Genomic DNA, 17,816 nt, shown 5'->3' on the forward strand with positions numbered 1-17,816 from the left:
TGGTCTTAAATGGGTGGCGAGAGCCGACAGAAGGGGATCAGCATGAAGGACAACGTACATTGTAATTCAAAAGACATTCAAAAATTTCAAAAGAATGGCAAAACTAAAAAAAATGAAGACAGGCAGGGAAGGAGAGAAAAAAAACATAAGAATGTCGTATAGAAAAGAGGGCTTCCACTGTTGCCTATTTGGGGAGAGAAAACAAGCAGCCATCGTTTACGGCCATACCACTCTGAATACGCCCGAACTCGTCTGATCTCGGAAGCTAAGCAGAGTCGGGCTCGGTTAGTACTTGGATGGGAGACCGCCTGGGAATACCGAGTGCTGTAAGCTTTTGCCTTTGTGCCATTAGGAGTCGCCCTTCACCTCGCTTTTCTTTTCCTCCTTCCACCCGTGTCAGAAGCTGGGCTCTTGGCAGCCGAGTGATCTGGGGCAGCCCTGGGTACACGCTCGAGACTTGAGCCGGTGCTTGCCCTCCCTTTGATTCCACTGTGGGATTGCACTTTAGCAAGGACACGAGGTTGCTGGTCCTTTCTGGACGATGCTCCACTTTATAAAGTTGCAGGCTCCCGTCTGAAGAGCTGCACGAGATCTATCTGTCTGTCTATCCATCCATCCATGAGGAGGAACTGGGAACAGGGCTGGTCTTAAATGGGTGGCGAGAGCCGACAGAAGGGGATCAGCATGAAGGACAACGTACATTGTAATTCAAAAGACATTCGAAAAATTTCAAAAGAATGGCAAAACTAAAAAAAATGAAGACAGGCAGGGAAGGAGAGAAAAAAAACATAAGAATGTCGTATAGAAAAGAGGGCTTCCACTGTTGCCTATTTGGGGAGAGAAAACAAGCAGCCATCGTTTACGGCCATACCACTCTGAATACGCCCGAACTCGTCTGATCTCGGAAGCTAAGCAGAGTCGGGCTCGGTTAGTACTTGGATGGGAGACCGCCTGGGAATACCGAGTGCTGTAAGCTTTTGCCTTTGTGCCATTAGGAGTCGCCCTTCACCTCGTCTTTTCTTTTCCTCCTTCCACCCGTGTCAGAAGCTGGGCTCTTGGCAGCCGAGTGATCTGGGGCAGCCCTGGGTACACGGTCGAGACTTGAGCCGGTGCTTGCCCTCCCTTTGATTCCACTGTGGGATTGCACTTTAGCAAGGACACGAGGTTGCTGGTCCTTTCTGGACGATGCTCCCTTTATAAAGTTGCAGGCTCCCGTCTGAAGAGCTGCACGAGATCTATCTGTCTGTCTATCCATCCATCCATGAGGAGGAACTGGGAACAGGGCTGGTCTTAAATGGGTGGCGAGAGCCGACAGAAGGGGATCAGCATGAAGGACAACGTACATTGTAATTCAAAAGACATTCGAAAAATTTCAAAAGAATGGCAAAACTAAAAAAAATGAAGACAGGCAGGGAAGGAGAGAAAAAAAACATAAGAATGTCGTATAGAAAAGAGGGCTTCCACTGTTGCCTATTTGGGGAGAGAAAAACAAGCAGCCATCGTTTACGGCCATACCACTCTGAATACGCCCGAACTCGTCTGATCTCGGAAGCTAAGCAGAGTCGGGCTCGGTTAGTACTTGGATGGGAGACCGCCTGGGAATACCGAGTGCTGTAAGCTTTTGCCTTTGTGCCATTAGGAGTCGCCCTTCACCTCGTCTTTTCTTTTCCTCCTTCCACCCGTGTCAGAAGCTGGGCTCTTGGCAGCCGAGTGATCTGGGGCAGCCCTGGGTACACGCTCGAGACTTGAGCCGGTGCTTGCCCTCCCTTTGATTCCACTGTGGGATTGCACTTTAGCAAGGACACGAGGTTGCTGGTCCTTTCTGGACGATGCTCCCCTTTATAAAGTTGCAGGCTCCCGTCTGAAGAGCTGCACGAGATCTATCTGTCTGTCTATCCATCCATCCATGAGGAGGAACTGGGAACAGGGCTGGTCTTAAATGGGTGGCGAGAGCCGACAGAAGGGGATCAGCATGAAGGACAACGTACATTGTAATTCAAAAGACATTCGAAAAATTTCAAAAGAATGGCAAAACTAAAAAAAATGAAGACAGGCAGGGAAGGAGAGAAAAAAACATAAGAATGTCGTATAGAAAAGAGGGCTTCCACTGTTGCCTATTTGGGGAGAGAAAAACAAGCAGCCATCGTTTACGGCCATACCACTCTGAATACGCCCGAACTCGTCTGATCTCGGAAGCTAAGCAGAGTCGGGCTCGGTTAGTACTTGGATGGGAGACCGCCTGGGAATACCGAGTGCTGTAAGCTTTTGCCTTTGTGCCATTAGGAGTCGCCCTTCACCTCGTCTTTTCTTTTCCTCCTTCCACCCGTGTCAGAAGCTGGGCTCTTGGCAGCCGAGTGATCTGGGGCAGCCCTGGGTACACGCTCGAGACTTGAGCCGGTGCTTGCCCTCCCTTTGATTCCACTGTGGGATTGCACTTTAGCAAGGACACGAGGTTGCTGGTCCTTTCTGGACGATGCTCCCCTTTATAAAGTTGCAGGCTCCCCGTCTGAAGAGCTGCACGAGATCTATCTGTCTGTCTATCCATCCATCCATGAGGAGGAACTGGGAACAGGGCTGGTCTTAAATGGGTGGCGAGAGCCGACAGAAGGGGATCAGCATGAAGGACAACGTACATTGTAATTCAAAAGACATTCGAAAAATTTCAAAAGAATGGCAAAACTAAAAAAAATGAAGACAGGCAGGGAAGGAGAGAAAAAAAACATAAGAATGTCGATAGAAAAGAGGGCTTCCACTGTTGCCTATTTGGGGAGAGAAAAACAAGCAGCCATCGTTTACGGCCATACCACTCTGAATACGCCCGAACTCGTCTGATCTCGGAAGCTAAGCAGAGTCGGGCTCGGTTAGTACTTGGATGGGAGACCGCCTGGGAATACCGAGTGCTGTAAGCTTTTGCCTTTGTGCCATTAGGAGTCGCCCTTCACCTCGTCTTTTCTTTTCCTCCTTCCACCCGTGTCAGAAGCTGGGCTCTTGGCAGCCGAGTGATCTGGGGCAGCCCTGGGTACACGCTCGAGACTTGAGCCGGTGCTTGCCCTCCCTTTGATTCCACTGTGGGATTGCACTTTAGCAAGGACACGAGGTTGCTGGTCCTTTCTGGACGATGCTCCCTTTATAAAGTTGCAGGCTCCCGTCTGAAGAGCTGCACGAGATCTATCTGTCTGTCTATCCATCCATCCATGAGGAGGAACTGGGAACAGGGCTGGTCTTAAATGGGTGGCGAGAGCCGACAGAAGGGGATCAGCATGAAGGACAACGTACATTGTAATTCAAAAGACATTCGAAAAATTTCAAAAGAATGGCAAAACTAAAAAAAAAAATGAAGACAGGCAGGGAAGGAGAGAAAAAAAACATAAGAATGTCGTATAGAAAAGAGGGCTTCCACTGTTGCCTATTTGGGGAGAGAAAAACAAGCAGCCATCGTTTACGGCCATACCACTCTGAATACGCCCGAACTCGTCTGATCTCGGAAGCTAAGCAGAGTCGGGCTCGGTTAGTACTTGGATGGGAGACCGCCTGGGAATACCGAGTGCTGTAAGCTTTTGCCTTTGTGCCATTAGGAGTCGCCCTTCACCTCGTCTTTTTCTTTTCCTCCTTCCACCCGTGTCAGAAGCTGGGCTCTTGGCAGCCGAGTGATCTGGGGCAGCCCTGGGTACACGTTCGAGACTTGAGCCGGTGCTTGCCCTCCCTTTGATTCCACTGTGGGATTGCACTTTAGCAAGGACACGAGGTTGCTGGTCCTTTCTGGACGATGCTCCCTTTATAAAGTTGCAGGCTCCCGTCTGAAGAGCTGCACGAGATCTATCTGTCTGTCTATCCATCCATCCATGAGGAGGAACTGGGAACAGGGCTGGTCTTAAATGGGTGGCGAGAGCCGACAGAAGGGGATCAGCATGAAGGACAACGTACATTGTAATTCAAAAGACATTCCGAAAAATTTCAAAAGAATGGCAAAACTAAAAAAAAAATGAAGACAGGCAGGGGAAGGAGAGAAAAAAAAAAACATAAGAATGTCGTATAGAAAAGAGGGCTTCCACTGTTGCCTATTTGGGGAGAGAAAAACAAGCAGCCATCGTTTACGGCCATACCACTCTGAATACGCCCGAACTCGTCCTGATCTCGGAAGCTAAGCAGAGTCGGGCTCGGTTAGTACTTGGATGGGAGACCGCCTGGGAATACCGAGTGCTGTAAGCTTTTGCCTTTGTGCCATTAGGAGTCGCCCTTCACCTCGTTTTTTCTTTTCCTCCTTCCACCCGTGTCAGAAGCTGGGCTCTTGGCAGCCGAGTGATCTGGGGCAGCCCTGGGTACACGTTCGAGACTTGAGCCGGTGCTTGCCCTCCCTTTGATTCCACTGTGGGATTGCACTTTAGCAAGGACACGAGGTTGCTGGTCCTTTCTGGACGATGCTCCCCTTTATAAAGTTGCAGGCTCCCCGTCTGAAGAGCTGCACGAGATCTATCTGTCTGTCTATCCATCCATCCATGAGGAGGAACTGGGAACAGGGCTGGTCTTAAATGGGTGGCGAGAGCCGACAGAAGGGGATCAGCATGAAGGACAACGTACATTGTAATTCAAAAGACATTCGAAAAATTTCAAAAGAATGGCAAAACTAAAAAAAATGAAGACAGGCAGGGAAGGAGAGAAAAAAAAAACATAAGAATGTCGTATAGAAAAGAGGGCTTCCACAGTTGCCTATTTGGGGAGAGAAAAACAAGCAGCCATCGTTTACGGCCATACCACTCTGAATACGCCCGAACTCGTCCGATCTCGGAAGCTAAGCAGAGTCGGGCTCGGTTAGTACTTGGATGGGAGACCGCCTGGGAATACCGAGTGCTGTAAGCTTTTGCCTTTCTGCCAGCAGGTGTCGCCCTTCACCTCGTCTTGTTCTTTTGGCTCTTGGCAGGAATGAAAGCGGCTTAAAATCAGTAAAGAGGCACAAAAGGATGAATGATTATTTGTATTATTGTTTTATTACGGTGGGTGAGGGTCCTTAAGATAAATAAATAAATTGATTAGTTAATTTAAATTAATATTATTTTTGATACCATTTTTCTAGGGGGCGGGGGTTCTGAAAATAAATAAATAAATGGACAGACTGACAGACAGATTGACCGATTGACTGATTTTTGGAACTTCTTTATTTATTGCTTAAAGCTCCCAGAGCCGTTGTCTCACAGGGTCCTACTTCACAATCACCACCACCATAAAATGAAACACATGTTTTCAGTCTATTTTTTGAACCAGGATTATCAGGGGAGAGCGCGAACGCAGTCCCCCACTACCACAAATTATGCAGTCGAGTTTCCCGCATTTGGGGAAATCGCAGGGGTCAGCACACCCGGAGTGCAATGGATGAGCCTCGCCCTGGGAGAACCTTTTTTTTTTTTTTTTTTTTCAAATGTCTAAATTCCATTACTTAAGACAAACACTGTTTTGCTTGTCCTTTTTTCATTTACATTTAATTTTACTTTTCAGTGTCTTAGCTTTGAGCACACACACACAAAGTTTGGCCCATTTGCTAATTTACTGTTATCCACCACCTTTCCCCACACGTGCTTATTTTTTTTTTATATATATATATATATATATTCCCCCCTTCCTCCCAATAAATATAATCTCAAAAATTCTTTACCTTTTTTCTATTAGGGTCTGTTCTTGTTCACTTTTTTTCTCCCTGATCCTCCATTCTTCCATTATATGTCTTTCACATTTCTGTAAGAGTCTTTTTTCTATGTACTTTTATTCCTTTCAACTTCTTCTTTTATCTTCCATTCCTCCCGTATCTCTTTTTCACATCTCTGTAACAGTCTTTGTATTGTTATTTTCTTGTTATGTATTACCAATTCATTCCTCCACCACCACATATTTTCTTTTATGACACTAACCATTTTCCATTTCCTTATTGCCATTTTTTCATTTCGCTCCTTTCCTACCAAACCATATAGTACCCCTTCTTTTGTAATTTCTTCCAACCCCAAGTCCCCTTTCCATTCCCTTCCCACGTGTCTCCACACCTCTTGTGCATATCTGCAGTTCCAGAACACATGCTCTGCAGTCTCTGCTTCTAAACAATTGTCTCTTGGACACATTTTACTTTTAACCACTCTCCTTTTGTACATAACTGTATTTGTTGATAAAATTTCATTTACTGCCATCCACCCCAAATCTTTTTGTCTATTTGTTAATTCTTTATTTGACGTTTGTTGCCACATTTTTCTTACTTGCTCCTCCGTAAGTTCTTGAATTTTCCTCATTGTTTCCTTTTTCCCTATGTATTTCTTTAATTCTCTTTTGTTCCCCCACATTTTTGAATCTCCTCCCTCCCATTCATATCTTTGTAAACATTTTTCTATAATCTTATAATGTTTTGGCACGTTAAACGCCACAGGTCTATTATTAGTTATTTTTAACAGTTTCATTTTTCTTAGTTCTGTCCCTAGTAAATATCTCATCATATCCGCAAATTTTCCTCTTTTATTTATTGCCATATTTACCACTGTTGCTGTATATTTTAGTTCCAACTCCTTTTCAATATCTGGAAATCCTTTACCTCCGTTTTCTTTGGTCTTTTTTACCTTTTTTCTAGCCATTTTTTCACACTTTGAATTCCATAGAAATACAAAACAAGTTCTTATTATTTTTTTCAAAATTTTCCGTGGTGGAAAAAACACCGTGGCTAAGTATGTCAATTTGGGCAGGATAATTGCCTTCACAAGCAACGTTTTTCCTTCCATTGTCAACTTTCTTAAGCTCCAAAATCCTATTTTTTGACTGATCTTTTTTAACATTCCTCTCCATTCCTCCTTTTCTGTCTTGACATCTCCAAAGTTAATTCCAAGTATTTTTACTTTATCCGTAAGTCTTATCTCTTCTTCTGGTTTTTCTTTCCATTTTCCCCATAACCTACATTCACATTTTTTTAGGTTTAAATTTGACCCTGAGGCCCTACAAAACTTTCAGTGTGCTCAATTACTTGTTTTACACTCCAAGCATCCCTTATCATTACTGTGACATCATCCATGTATGCAAACAATTTAATTTGCTGCCCTCCACTTCCCGGCACGTCAATCCCTCTTATATTTTTGTCATTTCTGATCATGTTCAGCAATGGCTCAATGCTCAACACAAACAGCACTGCTGACAACGGACACCCTTGCCGTACTCCACATTCTACTTTTATTTCTTCTGTCAACCTATTGTTCACTTTTATTTTACTGCCTATTCCATTATATATCACTTTTAGCCATCTTACAAATTCTTCTGGAACTCTCATTTTTTTCAGAACTCTCCAGATGTATTTATGTGCTACCTTATCAAAGGCTTTTTCCAAATCTAGGTTGATTATTCCTACATCTAAATTTTTGTCTTTCATTACGCTAATACAATCTCTTATTACACACACACTTTCTGTGGCGCTCCTCTCCTGTACCACACATGCCTGCTCTTCTTTTATTATATCACTGACATGCTCTTTTAATCGGTTTGCCAAGACCCTTGTCAATATTTTATAATCTTGACAAAGCAAAGTAATTGGCCTCCAGTTTTTAACGTCCTTTTTGTCGTCCTGCTTGGGAATAAGCGTTATCACTCCACTTTTCATTGTATTTGTCATTTCTCCAGATTTTAAAATTTCCAAAAACAGGGCATGTACATCATTTTTTAAAATTTCCCAAAATGTCAAATAAAATTCAATTGGTAATCCATCTATCCCTGGTGTTTTCCCTCTGCTGCACAGTTTAACCGCTGCTTCAACTTCTTCCATTGTAATTTCTTGACACATCCTTTTTCCTTGTTCTTCTGTATAAAATCGATCTATTGTCTTCTATTTTGTCGATGTGCTCATTATCAATCTCTTTTTTCCCATACACTTCTTTATATTGAGTTAAAACTATTTCCATTATTTCCTTAGTTCCTTTTTTAATATCTCCATTTTTATCCATCATTTCTTCCATTCTTGAATTTTTCTTCCTCTCCTTTATTTTCTTAAAAAAGTATCTGGAACACTTTTCTCCTTCTTCTTGTTCTCTAACTCTACTTTGGAATTTTATTTTTTCTTCTTTCTTCTTAAATAATTGTTCTAGTTCTTCTTTTATAATCCTTATCTCTACTTCATTATGATTTTCTGTACTGTACTCTAATTCAAGATTTTCCTGCAATCTTTTGATTTCTTCCTTCTCTTTTTTCTTCCAGTCTCTGCCCTTTTTTTGGAAAAATTCCTTTGTGTTTCCCTTCATTAACTCCCACCACGCTCCTTGTGTCCCACACCATTCTTTTAAAGTTGTCCATCCATTATAATATTGGCTATACTCCTCTCTTATCTTCTTGTCCTCTAGCATTTTTATATTTAACTTCCATTGGAAGTCTCTGATCTCATCATCACTCCCTTTTTCCACTTCTACTACCAATATGCTGTGGTCTGAAAAAAATACAGGCTTCAAATAACAATCCATTGCTTTGTAATTTTTATCTATGAAAACATAATCGATGCGGGAAGTTTTCTGTCCTGTCCCTCTCCACGTGCACCCTTGTTTTTCACCTTTTAGTTTACTGTACACATCAACCATTTGAAGGTCCTTAATAATTTCTTTTAGTTTTTTGGCGGTTCGTTCTATCTGCTTGTCTTTTTTATGCTCACTTGAACAGTTTAAATCCCCCACCACTATTAAATTATTTTCATTTACCATGTTTATTTCTAAGGTTTCTAGGATCTCCATTCTTTGTACCGGGATTGTTGGTGCATATATATTGATTAACTTCATCGTATTATTTCCCTTTGCCAATTCTACTTTTATTATTCTCCCTTTGACAATTTCTTCTATCTGTTTAATCTCTATTTCTTGGTTCTTTATTAGAATCGCCAAACCAGCATTCTTATTCTCATTTGTTCCTGAAAATATTGCCCTTCCTTCTTTCCAGTCCTCTGCATATCTTTCATATGATGTTTCATGTGGCAAGCTACATTCTTGTAAACAAAAAATATCTGCTTTAATTTCTTTCAGAAAGGAGAAAATTACTTTTCTCCTCTCCTTTCTCTTAATACTTCTTACATTTATTGTAACTATTTTAACTTTTATTTTTTCTTCCCGGTAGTTTTTTCTACCTCTTCTCCTGGTTTCCCCCTATTTATTCCTATTACATTTTTTTTAACTTTTTTTGCACCTTTTTTCTCAATTTTCCACTCTTCCACTCCTTTCATTCCTGTCGTAGACAGGAACCCTTCCATGTCTTTTGTTTCCACAAAGGAGGGTATTGTCCCCCATTCTTGGCCCATTACCTCAATTTCCTCCGCCTTCCTAGGATTAATTGGCGATAATAGTTCAGGGCCCCGTTTCCTTTGTAACATGGGGTTGATTTGCATTTCCCCCATATTCTCTTTTATCTCCTCCAACCCTATATCTTCTTTCATAGCCTTTGGGGGTGATTGACCTAGAACTACAGCGCCATTCAAAATTTCCATAATTTCTTCCGTATGGAAGAGTATATCCTGCGAAAATTGTTCGATTCTATCTTCGACTTTATCTTTTACTGTTTTATCTCCCATAAATTTCAAAATATCACTCTCTCCGCTACTCTTTATCTCTTCTTCTTCCTCTCTCCTTCCATCTGTCACTTCTGGCTCTTCATTGCCATATGTTCTCCTTTCACTCCCTAGTATTCCTCCTCTCTGCCTTTCTTCCATTTCCTTCTCCTCTTCAGACTCCTCGTCCAGCAATGCTATTACTCTGTCCGTTCTATTCATTTTTACCATATTTGCATATGAGACCGGGCAATCCTTAAAGGTATGTGCTTCCTGTCCACATAAATTACATATTATATTTTTTCTACACTCCCTGGTGCTGTGCCCTTCTTCTTTGCAATTGCGGCATTTTATCACTCTACATTCCATGGCTTTATGGCCTTCTTTACCACACCTCCTACATACTTGAGGCTGGCCAGGATAGAACACATGTCCTCTTACGATTCCTATCTGTATGACGGGAGGCAAATGTATCACCCGATCTGTACTATTCTCTTTTTTTAAATTCACATCAAATTTATACAACCCATTCTTAATACCATCTTCATCCATCATCTGCATACTACTCTTTACCTCACAATACTGCAGCAACCATGTTGAAATGTCTTGTAACTTGACTTTCTCTGTATACATTATAACGTTTACTTTTTTATCAAGTCTGTCACTCAATGGAATAATCAAAAATTTGTCCAAAATCAAGTTCACCTCCTTCTCCCTCTCTACAGTTCGCAAACATTTGTCGTATAAAAACCTTGTCTTAAATACTACTTCAAACGTAGTTTTCCCTGGAAATGCAAATAAAAATTCAATCTCACCAGGGGAGAATTTCAGCGCCTTTTGCAGGACCTCTCTGCTGAACTCTTTTCGCTCCATCTGATCCTTTTTCAGCTCGAAACGCAATACATTTCTCCTTTCTCTCCCATCGATTGGAATCCGTGTTGCCGGTCTTCCTTCTCCTACTCCAAGTTCCGTCTGCTCTTCTCTCCCAAATCGCATTCTTCCATTTGACCCGCTAGGAACCACCATTTCCGCCATCTTTCTCCTAAAAATGAAATCGCCGCGCACCAAGGGAAGCAGAAAAAACAGGGTGGTGGACGTGCCAACCTACCCTGCTCTGGATCCAAGGCCGTGGGGCGCTCCCTACACCTGACAGAAAAGAACCATATGGTATCTCCCCTGCCAGGTAAGTATGAGTTGTTCAGCCCGGCGCTCATCCTCCCACTTCTTCGGCTTCGTCGCTCGGCAGCGGAAGGATTTCCCCAGCGCAGTCCTCGGTCCTTCGGGCTCCTTCGGGATCCTTCGGGCTTCTTCGCCTCTGGAGCGCGCATGCGCGGGAGTTAGCCACTCACCAGACGCCCGTGTGCCCCGTGACTCGGATGACGGGGTTGCAAAGACCTCACCACCTTGATTAGACAGGTTTCGCCAGCAATCCCAAGGTGCACCTCGCTCTTATGCAAACCAGCCACGCATCGCTGGAGCTTATTGGCTGGAAGAGAAACAGGAGAGATAGGACTGGGCGGGACGCTGAATGATAAACAGCCGCCAACAGCTTAGACAGCGCGGCGGCAAGCGGCAGGAGGAGGCAAAGCTGCGAAATAGGGAGGCGATCCTGCGCTCCGGAGACCGAGAGGAAGAACACCTCGGCGTGGGCGCTCGCACACGGCAGCAAAGCACCATCGGGAAGACCTGCGTCGAGGCCGCCGAGTGATCTGGGGCAGCCCTGGGTACACGTTCGAGACTTGAGCCGGTGCTTGCCCTCCCTTTGATTCCACTGTGGGATTGCACTTTAGCAAGGACACGAGGTTGCTGGTCCTTTCTGGACGATGCTCCCCTTTATAAAGTTGCAGGCTCCCGTCTGAAGAGCTGCACGAGATCTATCTGTCTGTCTATCCATCCATCCATGAGGAGGAACTGGGAACAGGGCTGGTCTTAAATGGGTGGCGAGAGCCGACAGAAGGGGATCAGCATGAAGGACAACGTACATTGTAATTCAAAAGACATTCCGAAAAATTTCAAAAGAATGGCAAAACTAAAAAAAATGAAGACAGGCAGGGGAAGGAGAGAAAAAAAAAAAACATAAGAATGTCGTATAGAAAAGAGGGCTTCCACAGTTGCCTATTTGGGGAGAGAAAAACAAGCAGCCATCGTTTACGGCCATACCACTCTGAATACGCCCGAACTCGTCCGATCTCAGAAGCTAAGCAGAGTCGGGCTCGGTTAGTACTTGGATGGGAGACCGCCTGGGAATACCGAGTGCTGTAAGCTTTTGCCTTTGTGCCATTAGGAGTCGCCCTTCACCTCGTCTTTTCTTTTCCTCCTTCCACCCGTGTCAGAAGCTGGGCTCTTGGCAGCCGAGTGATCTGGGGCAGCCCTGGGTACACGTTCGAGACTTGAGCCGGTGCTTGCCCTCCCTTTGATTCCACTGTGGGATTGCACTTTAGCAAGGACACGAGGTTGCTGGTCCTTTCTGGACGATGCTCCCTTTATAAAGTTGCAGGCTCCCGTCTGAAGAGCTGCACGAGATCTATCTGTCTGTCTATCCATCCATCCATGAGGAGGAACTGGGAACAGGGCTGGTCTTAAATGGGTGGCGAGAGCCGACAGAAGGGGATCAGCATGAAGGACAACGTACATTGTAATTCAAAAGACATTCCGAAAAATTTCAAAAGACTGGCAAAACTAAAAAAAATGAAGACAGGCAGGGAAGGAGAGAAAAAAAAACATAAGAATGTCGTTTAGAAAAGAGGGCTTCCACTGTTGCCTATTTGGGGAGAGAAAACCAAGCAGCCATCGTTTACGGCCATACCACTCTGAATACGCCCGAACTCGTCCGATCTCGGAAGCTAAGCAGAGTCGGGCTCGGTTAGTACTTGGATGGGAGACCACCTGGGAATACCGAGTGCTGTAAGCTTTTGCCTTTCTGCCAGCAGGTGTCGCCCTTCACCTCGTCTTTTTCTTTTGGCTCTTGGCAGGAAGGAAAGCGGCTTAAAATCAGTAAAGAGGCACAAAAAGGATGAATGATTATTTGTATTATTGTTTTATTACGGTGGGTGAGGGTCCTTAAGATAAATAAATAAATTGATTAGTTAATTTAAATTAATATTATTTTTGATACCATTTTTCTAGGGGGCGGGGGTTCTGAAAATAAATAAATAAATGGACAGACTGACAGACAGATTGACCGATTGACTGATTTTTGGAACTTCTTTATTTATTGCTTAAAGCTCCCAGAGCCGTTGTCTCACAGGGTCCTACTTCACAATCACCACCTCCATAAAATGAAACGCATGTTTTTTGTCTATTTTTTTGAACCAGGATTATCAGGGGAGAGCGCGAACGCAGTCCCCCACTACCACAAATTATGCAGTCGAGTTTCCCGCATTTGGGGAAATCGCAGGGGTCAGCACACCCGGAGTGCAATGGATGAGCCTCGCCCTGGGAGAACCTTTCTTTTCAGTGTCTTAGCTTTGAGCACACACACACAAAGTTTGGCCCATTTGCTAATTTACTGTTATCCACCACCTTTCCCCACACGTGCTTTTTTTTTTTTTTTTTTATATATATATATATATATATATAGTTCACCCCCCTTCCTCCCAATAAATATAATCTCAAAAATTCTTTACCTTTTTTCTATTAGGGTCTGTTCTTGTTCACTTTTTTTCTCCCTGATCCTCCATTCTTCCATTATATGTCTTTCACATTTCTGAAAGAGTCTTTTTTCTATGTACTTTTATTCCTTTCAACTTCTTCTTTTATCTTCCATTCCTCCCGTATCTCTTTTTCACATCTCTGTAACAGTCTTTGTATTGTTATTTTCTTGTTATGTATTACCAATTCATTCCTCCACCACCACATATTTTCTTTTATGACACTAACCATTTTCCATTTCCTTATTGCCATTTTTTCATTTCGCTCCTTTCCTACCAAACCATATAGTACCCCTTCTTTTGTAATTTCTTCCAACCCCAAGTCCCCTTTCCATTCCCTTCCCACGTGTCTCCACACCTCTTGTGCATATCTGCAGTTCCAGAACACATGCTCTGCAGTCTCTGCTTCTAAACAATTGTCTCTTGGACACATTTTACTTTTAACCACTCTCCTTTTGTACATAACTGTATTTGTTGATAAAATTTCATTTACTGCCATCCACCCCAAATCTTTTTGTCTATTTGTTAATTCTTTATTTGACGTTTGTTGCCACATTTTTCTTACTTGCTCCTCCGTAAGTTCTTGAATTTTCCTCATTGTTTCCTTTTTCCCTATGTATTTCTTTAATTCTCTTTTGTTCCCCCACATTTTTGAATCTCCTCCCTCCCATTCATATCTTTGTAAACATTTTTCTATAATCTTATAATGTTTTGGCACGTTAAACGCCACAGGTCTATTATTAGTTATTTTTAACAGTTTCATTTTTCTTAGTTCTGTCCCTAGTAAATATCTCATCATATCCAAAATTTTCCTCTTTTATTTATTGCCATATTTACCACTGTTGCTGTATATTTTAGTTCCAACTCCTTTTCAATATCTGGAAATCCTTTACCTCCATTTTCTTTGGTCTTTTTTACCTTTTTTCTAGCCATTTTTTCACACTTTGAATTCCATAGAAATACAAAACAAGTTCTTATTATTTTTTTCAAAATTTTCCGTGGTGGAAAAAACACCGTGGCTAAGTATGTCAATTTGGGCAGGATAATTGCCTTCACAAGCAACGTTTTTCCTTCCATTGTCAACTTTCTTAAGCTCCAAAATCCTATTTTTTGACTGATCTTTTTTAACATTCCTCTCCATTCCTCCTTTTCTGTCTTGACATCTCCAAAGTTAATTCCAAGTATTTTTACTTTATCCGTAAGTCTTATCTCTTCTTCTGGTTTTTCTTTCCATTTTCCCCATAACCTACATTCACATTTTTTTAGGTTTAAATTTGACCCTGAGGCCCTACAAAACTTTCAGTGTGCTCAATTACTTGTTTTACACTCCAAGCATCCCTTATCATTACTGTGACATCATCCATGTATGCAAACAATTTAATTTGCTGCCCTCCACTTCCCGGCACGTCAATCCCTCTTATATTTTTGTCATTTCTGATCATGTTCAGCAATGGCTCAATGCTCAACACAAACAGCACTGCTGACAACGGACACCCTTGCCGTACTCCACATTCTACTTTTATTTCTTCTGTCAACCTATTGTTCACTTTTATTTTACTGCCTATTCCATTATATATCACTTTTAGCCATCTTACAAATTCTTCTGGAACTCTCATTTTTTTCAGAACTCTCCAGATGTATTTATGTGCTACCTTATCAAAGGCTTTTTCCAAATCTAGGTTGATTATTCCTACATCTAAATTTTTGTCTTTCATTACGCTAATACAATCTCTTATTACACACACACTTTCTGTGGCGCTCCTCTCCTGTACCACACATGCCTGCTCTTCTTTTATTATATCACTGACATGCTCTTTTAATCGGTTTGCCAAGACCCTTGTCAATATTTTATAATCTTGACAAAGCAAAGTAATTGGCCTCCAGTTTTTAACGTCCTTTTTGTCGTCCTGCTTGGGAATAAGCGTTATCACTCCACTTTTCATTGTATTTGTCATTTCTCCAGATTTTAAAATTTCCAAAAACAGGGCATGTACATCATTTTTTAAAATTTCCCAAAATGTCAAATAAAATTCAATTGGTAATCCATCTATCCCTGGTGTTTTCCCTCTGCTGCACAGTTTAACCGCTGCTTCAACTTCTTCCATTGTAATTTCTTGACACATCCTTTTTCCTTGTTCTTCTGTATAAAATCGATCTATTGTCTTCTCTATTTTGTCGATGTGCTCATTATCAATCTCTTTTTTCCCATACACTTCTTTATATTGAGTTAAAACTATTTCCATTATTTCCTTAGTTCCTTTTTTAATATCTCCATTTTTATCCATCATTTCTTCCATTCTTGAATTTTTCTTCCTCTCCTTTATTTTCTTAAAAAAGTATCTGGAACACTTTTCTCCTTCTTCTTGTTCTCTAACTCTACTTTGGAATTTTATTTTTTCTTCTTTCTTCTTAAATAATTGTTCTAGTTCTTCTTTTATAATCCTTATCTCTACTTCATTATGATTTTCTGTACTGTACTCTAATTCAAGATTTTCCTGCAATCTTTTGATTTCTTCCTTCTCTTTTTTCTTCCAGTCTCTGCCCTTTTTTTGGAAAAATTCCTTTGTGTTTCCCTTCATTAACTCCCACCACGCTCCTTGTGTCCCACACCATTCTTTTAAAGTTGTCCATCCATTATAATATTGGCTATACTCCTCTCTTATCTTCTTGTCCTCTAGCATTTTTATATTTAACTTCCATTGGAAGTCTCTGATCTCATCATCACTCCCTTTTTCCACTTCTACTACCAATATGCTGTGGTCTGAAAAAAATACAGGCTTCAAATAACAATCCATTGCTTTGTAATTTTTATCTATGAAAACATAATCGATGCGGGAAGTTTTCTGTCCTGTCCCTCTCCACGTGCACCCTTGTTTTTCACCTTTTAGTTTACTGTACACATCAACCATTTGAAGGTCCTTAATAATTTCTTTTAGTTTTTTGGCGGTTCGTTCTATCTGCTTGTCTTTTTTATGCTCACTTGAACAGTTTAAATCCCCCACCACTATTAAATTATTTTCATTTACCATGTTTATTTCTAAGGTTTCTAGGATCTCCATTCTTTGTACCGGGATTGTTGGTGCATATATATTGATTAACTTCATCGTATTATTTCCCTTTGCCAATTCTACTTTTATTATTCTCCCTTTGACAATTTCTTCTATCTGTTTAATCTCTATTTCTTGGTTCTTTATTAGAATCGCCAAACCAGCATTCTTATTCTCATTTGTTCCTGAAAATATTGCCCTTCCTTCTTTCCAGTCCTCTGCATATCTTTCATATGATGTTTCATGTGGCAAGCTACATTCTTGTAAACAAAAAATATCTGCTTTAATTTCTTTCAGAAAGGAGAAAATTACTTTTCTCCTCTCCTTTCTCTTAATACTTCTTACATTTATTGTAACTATTTTAACTTTTATTTTTTCTTCCCGGTAGTTTTTTCTACCTCTTCTCCTGGTTTCCCCCTATTTATTCCTATTACATTTTTTTTAACTTTTTTTGCACCTTTTTTCTCAATTTTCCACTCTTCCACTCCTTTCATTCCTGTCGTAGACAGGAACCCTTCCATGTCTTTTGTTTCCACAAAGGAGGGTATTGTCCCCCATTCTTGGCCCATTACCTCAATTTCCTCCGCCTTCCTAGGATTAATTGGCGATAATAGTTCAGGGCCCCGTTTCCTTTGTAACATGGGGTTGATTTGCATTTCCCCCATATTCTCTTTTATCTCCTCCAACCCTATATCTTCTTTCATAGCCTTTGGGGGTGATTGACCTAGAACTACAGCGCCATTCAAAATTTCCATAATTTCTTCCGTATGGAAGAGTATATCCTCTAAAATTGTTCGATTCTATCTTCGACTTTATCTTTTACTGTTTTATCTCCCATAAATTTCAAAATATCACTCTCTCCGCTACTCTTTATCTCTTCTTCTTCCTCTCTCCTTCCATCTGTCACTTCTGGCTCTTCATTGCCATATGTTCTCCTTTCACTCCCTAGTATTCCTCCTCTCTGCCTTTCTTCCATTTCCTTCTCCTCTTCAGACTCCTCGTCCAGCAATGCTATTACTCTGTCCGTTCTATTCATTTTTACCATATTTGCATATGAGACCGGGCAATCCTTAAAGGTATGTGCTTCCTGTCCACATAAATTACATATTATATTTTTTCTACACTCCCTGGTGCTGTGCCCTTCTTCTTTGCAATTGCGGCATTTTATCACTCTACATTCCATGGCTTTATGGCCTTCTTTACCACACCTCCTACATACTTGAGGCTGGCCAGGATAGAACACATGTCCTCTTACGATTCCTATCTGTATGACGGGAGGCAAATGTATCACCCGATCTGTACTATTCTCTTTTTTTAAATTCACATCAAATTTATACAACCCATTCTTAATACCATCTTCATCCATCATCTGCATACTACTCTTTACCTCACAATACTGCAGCAACCATGTTGAAATGTCTTGTAACTTGACTTTCTCTGTATACATTATAACGTTTACTTTTTTATCAAGTCTGTCACTCAATGGAATAATCAAAAATTTGTCCAAAATCAAGTTCACCTCCTTCTCCCTCTCTACAGTTCGCAAACATTTGTCGTATAAAAACCTTGTCTTAAATACTACTTCAA

The 17,816-nt window shown here is 41.5% G+C and overlaps 10 non-coding genes and 2 pseudogenes across 10 annotated transcripts; 10 read left to right on the forward strand and 2 right to left on the reverse strand.

The window, feature by feature from the left end:
• The first annotated feature begins 214 nt into the window (after positions 1-214).
• On the forward strand, positions 215-333 carry LOC120529180. The gene has a single exon (XR_005633687.1). It is a non-coding gene; the product is annotated as a 5S ribosomal RNA (ribosomal RNA).
• A 524-nt stretch (positions 334-857) lies between these two features.
• LOC120529191 lies at positions 858-976 on the forward strand. Its single transcript, XR_005633697.1, has one exon. It is a non-coding gene; the product is annotated as a 5S ribosomal RNA (ribosomal RNA).
• A 525-nt stretch (positions 977-1,501) lies between these two features.
• Positions 1,502-1,620, forward strand: LOC120529193. The gene has a single exon (XR_005633699.1). It is a non-coding gene; the product is annotated as a 5S ribosomal RNA (ribosomal RNA).
• Positions 1,621-2,145: 525 nt separating this feature from the next.
• Positions 2,146-2,264, forward strand: LOC120529194. The gene has a single exon (XR_005633700.1). It is a non-coding gene; the product is annotated as a 5S ribosomal RNA (ribosomal RNA).
• Positions 2,265-2,790: 526 nt separating this feature from the next.
• On the forward strand, positions 2,791-2,909 carry LOC120529196. Its single transcript, XR_005633702.1, has one exon. It is a non-coding gene; the product is annotated as a 5S ribosomal RNA (ribosomal RNA).
• Positions 2,910-3,437: 528 nt separating this feature from the next.
• LOC120529197 lies at positions 3,438-3,556 on the forward strand. The gene has a single exon (XR_005633703.1). It is a non-coding gene; the product is annotated as a 5S ribosomal RNA (ribosomal RNA).
• A 533-nt stretch (positions 3,557-4,089) lies between these two features.
• On the forward strand, positions 4,090-4,209 carry LOC120529084. The gene has a single exon (XR_005633625.1). It is a non-coding gene; the product is annotated as a 5S ribosomal RNA (ribosomal RNA).
• A 529-nt stretch (positions 4,210-4,738) lies between these two features.
• LOC120529123 lies at positions 4,739-4,857 on the forward strand. The gene has a single exon (XR_005633642.1). It is a non-coding gene; the product is annotated as a 5S ribosomal RNA (ribosomal RNA).
• A 408-nt stretch (positions 4,858-5,265) lies between these two features.
• On the reverse strand, positions 5,266-5,417 carry LOC120529165 (annotated as a pseudogene).
• Positions 5,418-11,678: 6,261 nt separating this feature from the next.
• On the forward strand, positions 11,679-11,797 carry LOC120529086. The gene has a single exon (XR_005633627.1). It is a non-coding gene; the product is annotated as a 5S ribosomal RNA (ribosomal RNA).
• A 527-nt stretch (positions 11,798-12,324) lies between these two features.
• On the forward strand, positions 12,325-12,443 carry LOC120529207. Its single transcript, XR_005633712.1, has one exon. It is a non-coding gene; the product is annotated as a 5S ribosomal RNA (ribosomal RNA).
• A 410-nt stretch (positions 12,444-12,853) lies between these two features.
• LOC120529161 lies at positions 12,854-12,992 on the reverse strand (annotated as a pseudogene).
• Between the last annotated feature and the right edge of the window lie 4,824 nt (positions 12,993-17,816).

The sequence above is a fragment of the Polypterus senegalus genome, chromosome 4, assembly GCF_016835505.1.
Source record: "Polypterus senegalus isolate Bchr_013 chromosome 4, ASM1683550v1, whole genome shotgun sequence".
Classification (NCBI taxonomy): Eukaryota; Metazoa; Chordata; class Cladistia; order Polypteriformes; family Polypteridae; genus Polypterus; species Polypterus senegalus.